This window comes from Bos javanicus, chromosome 29 (assembly GCF_032452875.1).
Source record: "Bos javanicus breed banteng chromosome 29, ARS-OSU_banteng_1.0, whole genome shotgun sequence".
In the NCBI taxonomy this organism is placed as follows: domain Eukaryota; kingdom Metazoa; phylum Chordata; class Mammalia; order Artiodactyla; family Bovidae; genus Bos; species Bos javanicus.
Window position 1 is genome coordinate 48,496,899 of NC_083896.1, and position 17,945 is coordinate 48,514,843.

Sequence of the window (17,945 nt, forward strand, 5' to 3'; positions counted from 1 at the left end):
TCCTTTTCTCAACCACAAAAGGGAATGCTTTGCAACGTGGCTGCGTGCGGTCTAGAGGAGATCGTATCGCCGAGCATCAAAGCTTCCTTCGGGGGACTGTAAACATTCTTGGTGGACTTGGAGCCACATCGACAGAAAAGCAATCCCCAGACGACTCTCGAGCCGGAGCCATGACAGAGCGGGAGGGGCCGAGCCAGCAGGCCAGGGGGCGGGTCCTCCGGTGCTGAGACGGACAAACTGGATCCACACGGGTACCAGACACAAGGGCTAAGTCCTGATGGAAGAAATAACACACGAGTGCACAGCAAAACACGGAAATGATCACAAGAGAGCAGATGCCTCATGGCAATGGGCTCGGAATGACTCGGAACAGAAATCCTGGGACATCAGAAGGCAGTCAGTGAATGAATCCGTTCAGTCAAGGCCATGGTTTTTCCAATGGTCATATACACATGTGAGAGCTGGACCATCAAGAAGGCTTAGTGCTGAGGAATTGATGCTTTTGAACTGTGGTGCTGGAGAAGACTCTTGAGAGTCTCTTGGACTGCAAGGAGATCCAACCAGTCCATTCTGAAAGAAGTCAACCCTGAAAATCCATTGGAAGGACTGATGCTGAAGCTGAAGCTCCAATCCTTTGGCCACCTGATAAGAAGAGCAAACTCACTGGAAAAGACCCTGATGCTGGGAAAGATTGAGGGCAGAAGGAGAAAGGGGCAACAGAGGATGAGATGGCTGGATGGCATCGCTGACTCAACGGACATGAGTTTGAGCAAACTCCGGTAGATGGTGAAGGACAGGGAAGCCTGGCGTGCTGCAGTCCATGGGGTCACAGAGAGTTGGACACAACTTGGCAACTGACCAGTGGAGTGAATCAGCGATATCATGCAGGAGGCCACTCTCCAGCCCGGTGCCCTCCTCGGTCCTGTCCTAGCCCTGGATGGACCCTCAGAGGGGAGACCCAGATTCCCAGGCAGAAGCGCCTTTCCTCCCTGGGGGTGGGAACACTGGACGTGGAATTTCTCCAGCATGTGAGGTCACCCCTGCCTTGTGGAGACACTCAGGAGGAAAGATGGGCCTCTTCCTGTAGGAAAGTAGTTTGGCTAAGGAGAGTGGTGAGAGTCTTGGCTTTGCCATCCTGAGACCAGATGGGCCTTGGGCTGCTCACTGCTTTAAAACGTGACTTCTGAAAGGAGGGGCTGGAATACCCACATTCCTGGCAGCATCACTTGCAACAGCCAAAAGGTGGATACAACGGAGTGTCCATGGACGGATGAACAGATACACAAAATGTGGCCCATCCACACAACGGAAGGTGGTGGTGGTGTTCAGTCGCTCAGTCCCGTCTGACTCTTCTGCAACCCCATGGACTGTAGCCCGCCAGGCTCTTCTGTCCATGGGATTTCCCAGGCAGGAATACTGGAGTGGGTGGCTATTCCCTTCTCCTGGGGATCTTTCCCATCCAAGACAAAACCCAAGTCTCCTCGGCAAGTGGATTCTTCACCACTGAGCCACCAGGGATTATTAAGCCTTAATATGCTATGCTATGCTAAGTCACTTCAGTCGTGTCCGACTCTGTGCGACCCCATAGACGGCAGCCCACCAGGCTCCCCCGTCCCTGGGATTCTCCAGGCAAGAACACTGGAGTGGACTGCCATTTCCTTCTCCAATGCATGAAAGTGAAAAGTGAAAGTGAAGTCGCTCAGTCGTGTCCAACTCTTCGCAACCCCATGGATTGCAGCCTAACAGGCTCCTCCGTCCATGGGATTTTCCAAGCAAGAGTACTGGAGTGGGGTGCCATTGCCTTCTCCGATTAAGCCTTAATAAGGAAGGAAATTCGGACACAAGCCACAGCATGAATGAACCTGGAGGACACTATGCCCAGTGAAATAAGCCAGACACAGAAGGAGGTACTGTATGTTTTTACTTACATGAGGACTACAGTCATCAAATCCACAGAGACAGAGAGCAGGATGGTGGGGGCCAGGGGCTGGGGGAGGAGACTGGCAGTGAGTGTTTATGGGGACAAAGTGTAGATGGACGATGGAAGGCTCTGGAGATGGATGGTGTGATGGTCGTATGACAGTGTGAGTGCTCTTAATGCCACTGAGTTGTGGGCCTAACATGGCTCAGTCAGTGAGTCAGGTCAGTCGCTCAGTCATGTCTGACTCTTTGTGACCCCATGGACTGCAGTACACCAGGCTTCCCCATCCTTCACCATCTCCTGGAGCTTCTCAAACTCATGTCCATTGAGTCAGTGATGCCATCCACCCGTCTCATCCTCTGTCGTCCCCTTCTCCTCCTGCCTTCAATCTTTCCCAGCATCAGGGTCTTTTCCAATGAGTTGGCTCTTCGCATCACGTGGCCAAAGGATTGGAGCTTCAGCTTCAGTATCAGTCCTTTCAATGACTATTCAGGACTGATTTCCTTCAGGATGGACTGGTTTGATCTCCTTGCAGTCCAAGGGACTCTCGAGTCTTCTCCAGCACCACAGGATGGTGGGGTCCAGGGGCTGGGGGAGGAGATGGTGAGCGAGCGTCTTAACGTGGTTAAGATGGTAAATTGTATGTTACATACATCTTAGCACAACTTAAAAATGTTAAGTGCAAAAAAGTGCTTTCCACATCGATTTCCATCCAATTCCTTACTTCTCACTTACAGCTTCCTTCCCTGCCTTCAAGTCAGGCTCAAATGCGGCTCCTCCGGGAGGCTCACCGTACCCACCCTCCATCCCAACCCCCTCAACAGGCTCTCCTTCCCACTGGGCCACGGAGGTGCCTCTCTGCCAACCCTCTTCTCACCGTCTGTCTCCTCCGGCTACAGCTAACACTGAGAGAGCAGAAAGGAGGCGATCATAAAGGCGAAGGTGGAAAGTAATGAAAACGAACATAGAAAAACAGAGCAAAACATGAGACCAAAGTTGGTTCTTTGAAAAAGTCAATAAAGTTGAGAAACTGTTCATTTAGAATGATCAGGACGGGGAAACGCTCAAATCACCAAACTCAGAAATGAAGGGGGGACACTTTTACCAGCCTCGAGGGAACACAGAGGAAGACAAGGGAGCGCTATGGGCGACGGAAGGACAATGGATTAGATGCTGAGAGCAATCAGACAGATTTCAGTGAAATGCAACCAACCACCGGGACTCAAGAAGAAAAAGAAGGCCTGGGCACACGCAGACCAGGCAGGGAGCCAGTTACCAAAGTCAAAACTTCACACAAAGCGAAGCTCCGGCCCAGGCAGTCTCACTGGTGAATTCTACCAAACATTTAAAGAATTAATTTCTGAAGAACATACAGGTTCCTCCTATCAGACCAGCACTATTCTTAACAGCCAAGACACGGATGCAACCTAAGTGTCCATCGACAGAGGAACAGACGGAAGGTGTGGTGCACTATACAATAGAATATTGCTCAGCTACTAAAAAGAACGACGCAACGCCGTGTGCAGAAACACGGATGGACCTGGAGGTTATCACACCAAGTGAAGGCAGAGCAAGACGAGTATCGTATGATACCACTTCCATGTGGAATGGAAAACACAGCACAAATGAACCTGTCTATGACACAAAAACAGCCTCACAGACACGAAGCGCAGACTTGCGGTGGCCGGGGGCAGTGTAGAGGGAGGGGAATGGAGCTCGGAGCTTGGCTTAGCAGACGCAAACTATTATACGTAGACTGGACAAAACACAAGGTTCTCCCAGGTGGCTCAGCGGTAAAGAATCCCCCGGCCAACGCCGGAGACACAGAGAGTGGAGTTTGATGCCTGGGTCGGGAAGATCCCCTGGAGGAGGAAATGGCAACCTGTTCCAATAATCTTGCCTGGGAAATCCCATGGACAGAGGAGCCCTTCAGGCCACAGTCCGTGGGGTCGCAAAGAGACACAACTGAGCATGATACATCTACACGTGTATTGTACGGCACAGGGAGCTATATTCAATATCCTGTGATAGACTATACATATATACATGGGAAAACACCAAAAAAGGATTTATACATGTGTATAACTCAATCACTTTGAGGTACAGCAGAAATTAAATTTACAGTGTCATAAATCAACTATACTTCAATTTAAGAAAAAAGAATACCAACTCATTGCAAATTCTTCCAAAAAATAGAAGAGAATACACCCCAACAATTTTATAAGGCCGATATTACCGTGATACCATCCCAAGACAACTACAGACCCATAGCTCTTATGTACATACACACAAAAAAGCTCAGCAAAATTCTAGTCAACTGAATCTGGCAGCTTACAAAAAGGATTATAAACCATGATCAAGTGGGATTTATCCCAAGAATGCAAAATTGGTTTAATATCGAAAAATCAATTAATGTAAGACACCATATTAATAGAATAAAGGACAAAATGCAGCTGATCCTGCCAAGAGATACAGAAAAGGCTCTTGACAAACACAGAGCCACTTCGCGACGTAAACGCTCAGCAAGGAAAAGAGAACCCCTTCAGCCTGACAGAGGGCATCCGCACGCCACACGTGATGGTGAACGGCTGGAGGCTTCCTGAGACCAGGGGCCAGGCCCGGCGCGCCTTCTCACCACCTCCTTTCAACGGTGTCCCGAGGGTTCCAGCCAGGGCGCCTGGGCAAGACAGTGAAACAGAAGCACCCAGGCTGGAAAGGAAGAAGTGTGGGAAGACCTTTCCTCTCAGATGAAGTCTGCCTCCCTCCACGGGGCTGCCCCGGCCCCCAGCCGCCTCTGTCCACCCGTCCCTCTGCACGTGGTCCCCCTCCGGGATCAAGACACAGTCTTCTCACCTAAGGAACTGCCTGGCTCCCCACTGTCACCGCCACATCATCTAGCTTTCCGGGTGGCTCAGAAGTAATGCAGGAGACGTGCGTTCAATCCCTGGGTCGGGAAGATCCCTGGGAGGAGGAAGTGGCAACCCACTGCAGTATTCTTGCCTGGAGAATGCCATGGACAGAGGAGCCTGGCATGAGGCTATCCATAGGGTCGAAAAAGAGTCACACACAACCCCCGCTGTGGATCGAAGCAGCTCTGGCCTGGCTGAGCCCACATCCCACCACCAGCAGGCCCGTCCCGTGGGGTGGGGACTGCTGATGACCTCCTGGACCAATGCCACACTTTTCACTGTCTTAGCTTGTTTTGCAAAACAGCTGTTGTTTTTGTTTTTCATAAAAAGACGTTAATTACATTAACATATATGGGTTTAGCTATTGTCATTTTTAAATGCACTGTTAAATATTTTTAAATTATCTTTTTAAACTTCTAACAGTATGTGTGTGTGCATGTAAGTCGCTTATGTCGTGTCCAGCTCTTTGCGACTCTATAGACTGTAGCCCACAGGCTCCTCTGTCCATGGGATTCTCCAGGCAAGAATACTGGAGTGGGTTGACATACCCTCCTCCAGGAGATCTTCCCAACCCAGGGAATGAACCTGCATCTCTTACATCTCCTGCACGGGCAGGCAGGTTCCTTACCACTAGCACCACCTAGGAAGCCCTGCTAATAGGATACATATCCATAGATACAACCCACATAAACAAAAGGCTCTCAGGGGTCCCTAGAACTCTTCAAAGAGGGGAGTAGGATCCTCAGACCTAAAGTTTGAGCAGCCCTGTGCTACCCTGCTGCATTCATCCTGCAAGGAGCAGAAAGGGAAGCTTGGCCATCATCCCTAAGATGACAGGGGGTGGGAAGGGCTGTTGTCATTCAGTCGCTGAGTCATGTCTGACTCTTTGTGACCCCAGGGACTGCAGCACGCCCGCTGTCCTTCGTTATCTCCCAGAGCTTGCTCAAACTCATGTCCACTGAGTCAGTGAAGCCATCCAACCATTTCACCCCCTGTCACCCCTTCTCCTCTTGCCCTCACCGTTCCAGCATCAGGGTCTTTTCCAAAGAGTAAGCTCTTCACATCTGGTGGCCAAAGGACTGCAACTTCAGCTTCAGCACCAGACCTTCCAATGAACATTCAGGACTGATTTCCTTTAAGATTGACTGGTTTGATCTCCTTGCAGTCCAAGGGGCTCTCAAGAGTCTTCTACAGCACCACAGTTCTAAAGCATCGATTTTTCAGTGCTCAGCCTTCTTTACGGTCCAGCTCTCACATCCATACATGACTACTGGAAGAATCGTAGCATTGACTGCACAGACCTTTGTCAGGAAGTGATGTCTCTGCTTTTTAATACACTGTCTAGGTTTGTCACAGCTTTTCTTCCAAGGAGCAAGCATCTTTTAATTCCATGGTTGCAATGTCCACATTGATTTTGGAGCCCAAGAAAATGAAATCTGACAGTTTCCATCATTTTCCAGTAATTTCCCCCATCTGCTTGCCATGACATGATGGGACCAGATGCCATGATCATAGTTTTTTGAATGTTGAGTTTTAAACCAGCTTTTTTACTCTCCTTTTGCCTTCATCAAGAGGCTCTTTAGTTCCTCTTCATTTTCTGCCATTAAAGTGGTATCATCTGCGTATTTAAGGTTATTGGTATTTCTCCTGGCAATCCTGATTCCAGCTTGTGATTCATCCGTCCCAGCATTTTGCATGATGCACTCTACATATAAGTTACATAAGTAGGGTGACAATATATAGCCTGTCGTACTCCTTTTCCAATTTGAAACCAGTCTGTTGTTCCATGTCCAGTTTTAACTGTTGCTTCTTGTCCTGCCTACAGATTTCTCAGGAAGCAGGTAATGTGATCTGATATTCTCATCTCATTAAGAATATTTCACAGTTTGTTGTGATCCACAGTCAAAGGCTTTAACATAGTCAATGAAGCAGAAGTAGATTTTTTTTTGGAATTCCCTTGCTTTTTCTATGGTTCAGCATATGTTGGCAATTTGATCTCTGGTTCCTCTGTCTTTTCTAAATCCAGCTTGTACATCTGGAAGTTTTCGGTTCACATGGTGTTGAAGCCTCGACTGTAAGATTTTGAGCATCACTTTACTATCGTGTGAGATGAGTGCAACTGTGCGGTAGTTTGAGCATTCTTTGGCATTGCCTTTCTTTGGGACTGGAATGAAAACTGACCTTTTCCAATTGAGAGAGTCAGTTCCTAGGGAGGTTGATAGGGAGTCTAGGGGTCCCCAAGGAGAGAGAGGTCTGAAATTCTCAAGGAGGAAGAAAGGACAAACTTTTTTTCTTTCTCCACATTCCTTAGGATTATATAACAATAATGTATCTTGCCTAAGGAGTGTCTTTGGATTCAACCTTCTGTTATCTTAAAATGTTAATTATGGGAGTAGACCTGGTCTTTACAAGGATGTATCTTGCCTGAGGACAGTGTTATCTTAAAATGTAAATTATGGGAGTAAGTCTGATGAGGTCTTTACAACCTCCAGATGTTCTTTGGATTATATAACTTCATTGTTAACACTAGCAAGGGGGTACTCTTTCTGCCCCCTTCTGATGCCTATGTCAGAAGCTTTTTCTATCTCCTTTATACTTTAATAAAACTTTATTACACAAAAGCTCTGAGCGATCAAGCCTCGTCTCTGGCCCCGGATTGAATTCTTCTCCTCCGGGGGCCAAGAATCCCGGTGTATTCGCGTGATTCAACAACAACCTTTCACAATCCTGTGGCCACTGCTGAGTTTTCCAAATTCGCTGGTATAATGAGTGCAGCACTTTCACAGCATCAGTTTTTAAGATTAGAAATAGCTCAGCTGGAATTCCATCACCTCCACTAGCCTTTTGTTTGTAGTGATGCTTCCTAAGGCCCGAGTGACTTCACATTCCAGGATGTCTCCCTCTAGGTGAGTGATCACACTTTTATGGTTATCTGGGTCATTAAGAGCTTTTTTGTATAGCTCTTCTGTGTATTCTTGCCACCTCTTCTTAATATCTTCTGCTTCTGTTAGGTCCATACCATTTCTGTCCTTTATTGTGCCCATCTTTGCATGAAATGTTCCCTTGGTATCTCCAGTTTTCTTAAAGAAATCTCTAGTCTTCCCCATTCTATCGTTTTCCTCTATTTCTTTGCACTGGTCACTTAAGAAGGCTTTCTTATCGCTCCTTGCTATTCTCTGGAACTCTGCATTCACTTGGGTGTATCTTTCCCTTTCTCCTTTGCTTTTTCACTGCGCTTCTTTTCTTAGCTATTTGAAGGCCTCCTCAGACAACCACTTTGCATTCTTGCATTTCTTTTTCTTGGGGATGGTTTTGGTCACCACCTCCTGTACAATGTCACAAACCTCTATCCACAGCTGTTCAGGCACTCTGTCCACCAGATCTAGTCCCTTGAATCTATCCATCACCTGCACTGTACGATCATAAGGGATTTGATTCAGGTCATAGCTGAATGGCCTAGGGGTTTTCTTTATTTTCTTCATTTTGAGCCTGAATTTTGCAATAAAGAGCTGACGATATGAGCCATAGTCAGCTCCAGGTCTTGTTTTTGCTGACTGTATACAGCTTCTCCATTTCCGGCTACAAAGAATATAATCAATCTGACTTTGGTACTGACCATGTGGTGATGTCCATGCGTAGAGTGGAGGGAAGGGAGGGTCCCTAATTCTGCACCGTGGGGTGGACGGCTGCCTGGCGCAGGTCCTGGCAGCCAGGCTGGCTCCCTCCGCCTTGGTTTACTCCCCCGGAGAATGTGCATGAGGACACAAGTGCCCCCTCTCGGGACTGCATCACAGACGGGGAGCGTCCACACGGTGAAGCCTGTGGGCCCACACGCTCGCTGTCACCCTGATTTTTTTTTTATTTTTTATTGAAGGATAATTGCTTTACAGAATTTTGTTGTTTGCTGTCAAACCTCAACGTGAATCGGCCACAGGTACACATATATCCCTGATTTTCAGGACGTAAAGTCATCAAGATGGGCCACGAGAAAGAGAGACGGAGGGAAAGATGACTCTGGGAGCCCGTCTGGCCCGGCAGTGGCAGTGACTGCCTGGATCCCCTAATACGCCCCTGAGCCTGGTCTGAGTGGGTGTCCACCCCCCTCAACCCAAAGACCCTCACCAGAAACAGGCTGATGGAGAGACCGCAGAATCCAGACACCCCTGCCGTCACTCACCGGCCCGGGACACGCCCAGAAGGACCCCGAAGGATCAGGACACACCCACACAGGCGGCCCCCACGCAGTTCTGGACCATTTCCCTGCAGGAAAGCCAAGAAGCCTTGAAACCCTTGGAAACCCAGAGCGTGCCAATTACCACCCCATGTCTGGAGAATCATTAACCACACACACCAGGCTCGCCACAGCCGTCTTCAGGAATTCCACCCCCAGCTTCACCTGGACTCCGCGTTCAACAACAAAACCATTTAACCACAGCTGAAGGTTTGCCCCACCCCCCTTCCCCGGGCGCCAGCTTTGTGAACACCCCGGCAGTCATCCAGGCGGAGGTAAATCCACGTGCCACCTGCCATGACCCGGCATCCTGGAGGCGGTGGCAGGGAGCGGCCAGACTGTCCCCGGGTCTGAACCCTCAGGGTGAGGCCAAGAAAGAGCGGGCCAGTGGCCTGCCTGGGCGCTGGACATCCGCGTGGGAGGGGAAGTCTGGACCCACTGATGCCATCCAGCCATGTGACAAGGGCTACTCTGAACCAGTGCCCTCCCATCCCTGGGCAACAGAGAAGCAAGACCTGGTCCTTTCCTGGGGAACTGCCTGCCTGGTGACGGGTCCCCCATGCAGCACAGGCCAACACCAGTGTTTGCCAGACCCCTGTCCAGGGTGATGGGGGCGGGGATCAAGAAAATCCTGAGAAACGAGCCGCTGTGCCCTGGGCTTTGAGGGGCACGGTCAAGCGGGCAGAAGCACCCCTTCACCACTCACCCAGCCTGCCTCCTCCACAGGGCAGGGGGCCCAGAATTTCCAGGAAGGTTCCAGGGCTCATTTCCCTCCTTCAAGCCAGGCCCCAGCAGGTGTGACCCTCTACCTGGGCCCCTCCCGGGACTCAATCTGGAGAGCCATGGTCCCGCGGCTCCGTCCTCCCCTTCGCCAGGCCCAAGCCACGCCACAGGCCCGAGAGCCCCGGGAAGGGTCCCGGGGGGAGCCGCTCCCCGCCCGGCCAGGACAACAGGCCCTGCCTCTCTCTCTCCTGCGCAGCCCTGGAAGGAGCCCTGAGTGAGCAGTTGGGGCAAGACATCCCATCCACAGCAGGGAACCACCTGCCAGAACCCAGAGGTCTGGGCTGAATCTTACCCACCCCCTTCTCCTCCCCTGCGGGGGCTGCAAAGTAAAACCCTTTTCAAGGGGCCCAGTCTAAAGAGAATCAGTCTTCCCCGAAATCACTCTGTCACAGAAGGGCCTGGGACACATCCCTTTCCCCAGCAGCCCCTCCCATCTTTTACCTACCAAAAGCCTTCCAGCCCTCTCTGAATCTTGCGGGGAGCAGACTCCCGAACCCCAAACAAAGGCTTTAATTCAAACACCTGAAACACCCACCTCCTGATCGCTAAGAGAGGCATTTCCAGCAATATTTTCCATTTCTAAAAATCTGTAATGTACTTACACTGCTTGATCGCAGGGCTTTCTCAATCCAAAAGGGATTTTTTTCTTTAATACCTAGCAGCTTGAGGTCACAGGAGAATTTTAAAGTCAATGTATGGATATTTTCCTTGCAGAGAACTATGCTTGATCAGTTAATAAGAAACCGACAAGCATGAAGACCCATAAGCTGGAGAGGACTCTTGGGAGTCCCTAGGACAATAGGAAGATCAAACCTGTCAGTCTTAAAGGAAGTCAACCTTGAATATTCATTGGAAGGATGGATGCTGAAGCTGAAGCTCCAATACTTTGGCCACCTGATGCAAAGAGCCGACTCACTGGAAAAAATCCTGATGCTGGGAAAGATTGAAGGCAAAAGGAGAAGAGGGTTGCATAGGATGAGACAGTCAGATAACATCCTTTACTCAATGGACATGAATCTGAGCAAACTCTGGGGAATAGAGGACAGGGAAGCCTGGCATGCTGAGTCCATGGGGTTGCAGAGAGTTGGACACAAGTTAGCGACTGAACAACAAAGATAAAAGTCTACGACATCAGGGTAAAACGCCTCGGGAAGCAGGGGGTATAAATCCAGGAAAGGAGAGGAGCAAAGAGCATCCCCTATAGGCCCTCAGTTACCTGTCAAGAAAAGGTGGGTATCAAGTCACACTTTAGGCTGCAGTAGATACGGTTAAAGTCAGGAACAGTTCCTTTCCAAATGTCAGTGTTCACTCCCCAGACCAAGCTCTACATCCTGGGCAAATATTTAAACCTACGAAGCACAACTTTAGAAGCTGACTTGAAAACGCAGTGGGGGCACTTTCCTGGCGGCCCAGTGGCAAAGAGTCCACCCTCCAGCACAGCGGGTGCGAGTTAGACCTCTGGTCGGGAGGCTAAGACCCTACATGCCTCTTGGCCAAAACACCAACACACGTAAAAGAGCATCACAGTCAATAAAGACTTTAAAAATAGTCCACATCAAAAACTCTTCAAAAACAAAAACACGCAATGCTCTGGCATGCTTTATTTGCAGGGAGAGCTGGCCAAAGTGAGTAACACACTCTTTCTGGAAGATAAATCTGGACAATCCAACAGCGTTAAGTTTGGGTACAACATATAACCCTGGACCTGCCCAGCAAGAGACAGCAGAGAAACAGAGTGTTCTGTGACCAGGTGCCCACTGACGTGTAAGGAATGCCAGGAGACACCTGAGTGTGGGCAGGTGTGTGACGACATCGTAGCGTGGCGACCTGGGATGCCCTGAGACCCCTTCAGGCCCCCGACGAGGCAGGGACAGAGGAGGAGTGTCATAGGGACACTCGGATGTTGGCCTTTCCTCCAGCCCCGCTGCATTCTCAAGGAAATCGTGGATTCTCAATGAGTGGAAAGCAGAATCTCGATGGCTTAATGAAGGGATTTGTGTGTGTCGGTTTCTAACGGGCTCATGAATCATAATAAAGATGACTATAAAAAAAAAATAAAAAAAATAAAGATGACTATATACCTAAGAAAAAAGACAAGAAAGAAGGAAAGAAAGTGGGAGGGAGGGGGAAGGAAGGATGGATGGTACAAAGGTGTAGAGAGAGGTGGGAAGGAGAGGAAGGAAGGAACGGAGGCACTCGGCAGCTTTGACCTCTGGAGCCCGTGGCTTCATTCAGTCCCGAGAGTCAAAGGAAGCACTCCGGAAACCTCCCCAGGACCGTTTTCAAGCCCTGTCCCGCCCCTCCCTGCACTGGCTTCTGCCTCTACCGACCCCCCCAGAAGGTGACAGGAGCCTCAGCTGGCCCATCCCGGGGCACATCCGTCAGCTCTGACCCAGTGCACTGGCCCCGAGCCCCAGGCCGGCTCAGGCCTGCCCGGTGGGGACGCGGGCTCCCCTTCCCCTTCCATCAAGACTGGAAGCCTGTTCAGTGGTGGCCAGGCCTGTGCTGGATGTATCCTTGCCACCAGAGACCCACTTGAGAATAACCACGGGAGCCAGTGACAGTAACATTTTGAGCCCTTTCAAAGCATTTCTTGTATCTGCTTTCAAAGAAAAAAAAAGGTCTATCACATCAGGAAGTGTGATCAGAAACTCTGGTTTTCACTTGCTGGCTACAGTTTTTCTCACACCATAGTAACAAGAGAAATAAACTTCTAACGGGATGAGTCTTCCCACTGGGTGACGTGTGCGGTGTGGGGGCTCAGGGCTGGGCTCTTCCAGGCTGCCTGGTGCGACCCCAGCTCCCATATTCCCTTGCTGTGTGGTCTGGGGCAAGAGGCTTCAGTCCTCTGGGCTTCAGGCTCCTGATCCGTAAAATGGGAATAACCGATTGCACCAATCTCTTTATGGACGTTTCGTTTTGCTTTGTTTTGTTTGACGTGGACCATTTTTTTAAAAAACTGTATTGAATTGGTTACAATGTTGAAGCGGAAGTTGTAATACTTAGGCCACCTGATGGGAAGAGCCAGCTCACTGGAAAAGACCCTGAGGCTGGGTAAGATTGAGGGCAAGAGGAGAAGGGGCGACAGAGGATGAGATGGTTGGATGGCCATCTCGAGGGACACGAGTTTGAGCAGACTCTGGGAGACAGTGCAGGGCAGGGAAGCCTGGCGGGCTGCGGTCCACGGGGTGGGACAGGACTGAGCCACTGAACAACGACAACAACACTGTTTCTGCTTTATGTTTCAGATTTTTGGCCCCGAGGCACGCGGGATCTTAGCTCCCCGACCAGGGACTGACCAGGGACTGAACCGGCATCCCCTTCAATGCAGAGCGGAGTCTTATCCACTGGACCACCAGGAAGTCCTTCTCTTCCTGGAGTTTCAGGAAACTTGGATGAGGTCATCTACAGCAAGGTACAGCGCCATGCTGGGCAGAAGGGGAGAAACTTAGAGTGGCCAGAGTGAGAACCAGAGCATTCCTGATAGCTCCCAGGGCATCACAGCCATGATCTGACACCCCAGGCCTCAGCCAGGTTTTCTGCGATTTCTTCCTTTCCCAGATTGGGCTGGGGACGCTCTCGGTGCCCTATAGCACCCGACGGCCACCTGCATCACAGCTCCTGTGCTACCAGCACTAACTGTCACCCCTCACATCTCCCCTCCAGCCTGGAACCTCCGGGGCGGCCCCCTGCCCCCAGCTCTGGGCCCCAGATGACTATTTGATGGGCTCATGTTTGCAAGACACAGAGAAAATCCAGTATAACCTAGATCACCTGTGAATGAATGCCCAGTCCTTTATTCGGGTGGGCAGGTCAAGGCCAGATCACAAGGGTCCCCGGGCCTGACTCTGAGCCCTTCACCCAGTCAGTCCCAGGTGAGGATGAGGGGGCTTCCAAGACAAAAACGATCAGGCCTTTGTTTGGGGTGTTTTCCTCCTCAATCTAGTCTTACCCACAATGCAGAGGATTCAATAAAATGGCCCCGGGGGTGACTTGGAAGATCCTAAATGTTCCCTCCCTGGGGCTTGGGACAGCGTGAGGCGCAGGGAGTCTGTGCTTGTACGTTTTTCTCCAAGCTTCTCCAGCCACACACTCCCCCACCCCTGACTCCAGGAGCAACTACCGAGCCCAGGTCTGCAAGCATGTTGCCAAGCTGGGCCTCGGGTTTACCAGGCAGAAGCTGGAAGCCTGGGGAACTGAGTTCAGCAACCAGGACCTGAGATCCACAGTGAAGGCACCCCACAATTCCCTCAGCACCTCCCAAACTGAGCCCCACTTTGGAAAAGCCTCCTGCACTCACCCGAGGTGACAAGGACACCAGGACTCTACCATCTGGAAATAGAGGGCGTAAGACAAAGAATTATTTTCCTATAAAAATCAGTGTGACTACTGTTTTCCTGCACATTGGTTAACTCCCCGCACCTTTCTCTTATTTCAAGCTTTTTCTTCTCTCTTTTTCATCACTGATGAAATACAAAATGCAGCGCTATCTTGGAATGCCTTCCTCCTCCTCCTGGTGGCATGCCTCACACCTGACCCCATGGTCCAGGGCTTCTCCTACATAGGGGTCCCCCAGAGGCCTGGACCAAATCGCCTGCCCGAGGTGACCCCTAGATGCCAGTAAGGGGGCTGTCCTCACAGCCCCAAGCACTTCAGAAAAACTAAAGAGGGAAAACCACAGGGAAACACACCTGCATATGAATAGGGCTTTCTAAAGCAATTGTGCTGGGAGCCAGGAGGCAGAAAGATTCCCTCCCCTCCCCCACCCCCCAAAGGGATCCACTTCGTTGGGAGCGGCCAAGTGCTGTCAACATTGCCCACAGGGAAGCACCTTTATAGGCAAAATCACTTTATTCGTCAAGGACTCCTTTTGATTCCAGAAGAATTACAGCCTCTTCCAAAGGAGCCCAAAGAAGCACCAGCTTTCCACTCAATTTTTTCTTCTTGGAAAAGCAGAAATTCCCCAGCACAATAATGGAACTGGCTTCCAGGAGAAGACTGCGCACCAGGAGTTTTACATCCAGCCACTTGCAAAGCGGCCTAATTCCTATTAAGACAGGGTCGTCCTCTGGCCTCCTTAAGGATTCTGTGACTTCCTGGGCAAAGGTCCGTGCTACCACTTATAAATCCCCCTTAGGGCAAGGCAGCGGCAGAGGATGAGATGGTTAGATAACATCACCGACTCAATGGGACAGGAATTTGAGCAAACTCCAGAAGATAGTATTCTTGCCTGGAGAATCCCCATGGACAGAGGATCCTGGCCGGCTATAGCCATGGGGTTGCAAAGAGTCAGACACGACTGAGCAACACACACACACACACCCCCAGAAGACAGTGGAGGACAGAGAAGCCTGGTGTGCTGCAGGCCATGGGGTCACAGAGTCAGACACGATTTAGCCCTCAGTGGGTACAAAGTTCCAGGCACACAGACGTTCAACCTTTTTATCAAATAGCACCCTTGTTATCGCGGACAAGTGGTTTGAAAACTCAGGTCTCCAAAAGCAGCCACTTCCGGGGGCTCTTCAGGACATCCCGAAGCCCCCAGGCACGGAACAGGTGGTCACCAAGGATTCCTGACCGCGGCCACCAGGACACTGGCATGGAGCCCGGACCCAGCACCCACGGGCTCTCCCTGCGGCCGGGTAGGCCGAGCTGGCCGAGCCGAGGGCAAGTCCCAGGCAGAGACCGAGCCGCCATCCCTCCGCGGACGACTTCCGAAATTACCTCCCTGCTTCTTGGAGCTTAATTTAATTAGCGGATTGACCTCATTAACGTTGGAACTTGAGTTTCAAACAAAAAGAGGTCATGAAACTATCCAATTTACTACCTCGAACTTCCACACGGGAACCGCTTTATTTTCGGGAAATCTCTGAGGATCCCTGGGACCATGCCCATAGCCGCTGCCCACCGGGGCCCCCAGGTACCCCGGGCTGAGCTCCCATCCGGGGGCCCAAGCGACTTCTCAGATCCAGCCGCCCAGGGTCGCTTTAAAAGCTCCGCCTGGAAAGCCCACTGTCACCAGCAGCGGCCTCGCCCCCTTCGGACACCCCCAGCCCCACGGAAACACTGACCTCGCCAACGCGCCCACCCTCCCATCCCGTGCCGTGTGGGCGCACCTACGCGCGGGAGGAGGCGCGCCGCGGTCCAGCACCCTCCGAATTCCAGCGGCGAGGTCCACCCTGTCCCCGGCACCTTCCGAACACGGAGCCAGGTCCACCTCGGCCCCCCACCCTCCGATCAGAGGCGGCGAGGCCCTCCACCCGAATCATACCTGCTCGCAAAATCCAGCGGCCCCAGCTCAGGCGGCGAGTGCGCGGTAGCGATCTCCAGGCGCCCCCCGCGGCCCGGACACCTTGCGGAGGCGCCAAGGCCACGGCGCTGCGCGGGCGGAGCTGCCCGGCAGCCGGGGAGGGATGCCCGGGCGAAAGTTGCCAGGGAAACTTGAGCAACTCGAGCGCGCCGGTGCCAGCCTCCTGCATAATTCACGGGCGGCGGCGGCGGAGCAAGGGGGGCCACTCACCTGCCTCAGTCGGGCCCCCCAACCCGGCTGGGGCGCGCGGCGGGCAGAGGCCGGGCATCTGGCGGGGGCTCTGCTCGACCCCGGGGACCCGAGGGTCCATCCACGACTCCCGGGCCTGCGCCAGATGCGCCGGCCCCGGCCTCGCCGAGCCCGCTGCTCCAGCCGCGCGCACCTGGATCGGGGCTCTGGGAGCCGGTGCGGGGCCGGGGTAGCCGAGGCAGGGTCTCCGGGGACCTTGCGACCGCGGCACGGGTCCCCGCCCCCCGCGCGCCCTCTGGCGGCCCCGTGCCAGTTCCACCGCCAGGCATGCGGGCCCAGATACCCGCGCCAGTGGGCGGCGACCTAGGGCAAGGAGACCCCGGGCAAGAGGCGGAGGTAGGTCCATCTGCGGAGCCCCAAGGGGAGGCGCTAGAGGTGAAGGGGGTTCATGGGCGCGGGGGACGAAGAGGGTGCTCCTGCGCTCTGCCCCACGCCGCTTCTAAAGCAGTTTAAATCGACCCCTAGTCCCGAACGAAACAGTGGGGGCGGCTGGGTGGGGATGTCTCTATAGAGAAGTGAGTCCCACCAGGACTCGAAGGACCCTTTCCCAACCCCCCACCCTCAGCCTCTGTGAGTCAGGACCGCGCTTACCCAGTGGTTGGTGCTCCTGGACGCCAGAAGCACCCACAGGGCAGCTGATCCGCACGGCCGGGCTCCTGAGGGACCAGCCACTGTCCTTCCCGGCCACACACGGTGCCCCCCGCCACCCCCACCCTGCAACCGCAGCGCCCCGCGATGCCCCCACCCCACCCCCCGCCGCCTCCGCCTCACCTGGCTCGGGGCGCGGCTTCGGGAGTCCGGGCGGGTCGGAGCCCCCAGGGAAGGGCGGGCGTCTGCGCTCTCTGGGCTCGGCCGCGGGCTCCGGAGCTACGCCGAGCCCAGGCTGGCCGGAGCGCGGGAGCCGCCGCGGCCGCCGCCGCCGCCGCTGCTCAGGTGTCCGGGTGGTGAGGGGGTGGGGGGACGCCGCGGCCCCGCCCCGCGCGGCGGCCGGGCTGGGGGCTCCGGGCAGGGGCGGCCGGACAGCCCTTCCCCCGGCCGGCCGCGAGCGGTCGGGGCCAGCCAGGGTGGGGGAGGGGTCCCCTTGGCGCCAAAGGACGCGCGCGGCCCGGGACTCACGTGCGCCCCTCGCCCGGGGTCTCCTCCCGCCCCGCGGAGGCCGGTCGACCCCGCCCCACCTGGCCCTGTCCAGCTGCAGCCCGCGGTGGCGACTCGGCCGCGGCGTGCGGGGTCTGTTGTAGCAACCCGGGGCCGGCGGGCGCCCGGGGCCGCCTCCGCCCGCCGCCCCGCCCCGCCCCGGGCTGCGTGGCTCGCCGCCCCCCCAACCGGTGAAACCCAGCGGACCTGAACGTCCCAGGATTTTGTAAAGCCCGGTTCCTTCTGCGCGGCCGGCTCCGGCCCGGGAGCGTTTTCTGTTTACAGGGCTCGGAAATGCAGAGCCGCTCGCACCTCCGAGGGTTTGCGGGGCAGATGCAAACTTTGTGCCTGGGCAGCGCGCCGCCGTCCGCCTGGATGGGCGCCTCCGTGCTGGGCGGGCCGACCCGC

The 17,945-nt window shown here is 53.5% G+C and overlaps 1 protein-coding gene across 4 annotated transcripts in view; it reads right to left on the reverse strand.

The window, feature by feature from the left end:
• The window catches only part of SHANK2 (SH3 and multiple ankyrin repeat domains 2), a 560,952-nt gene extending 543,332 nt beyond the window's left edge, over positions 1–17,620 (reverse strand). For 2 of the 4 annotated variants that reach the window (XM_061407335.1, XM_061407333.1), the window contains exon 1: positions 17,175–17,620. The gene's annotated coding sequence lies outside the window, so the exon portion shown is untranslated. The remainder of the gene's footprint in view (positions 1–17,174) is intronic. The other 2 variants (XM_061407336.1, XM_061407334.1) reach the window with 1 other exon arrangement.
• Positions 17,621–17,945: the final 325 nt, after the last annotated feature.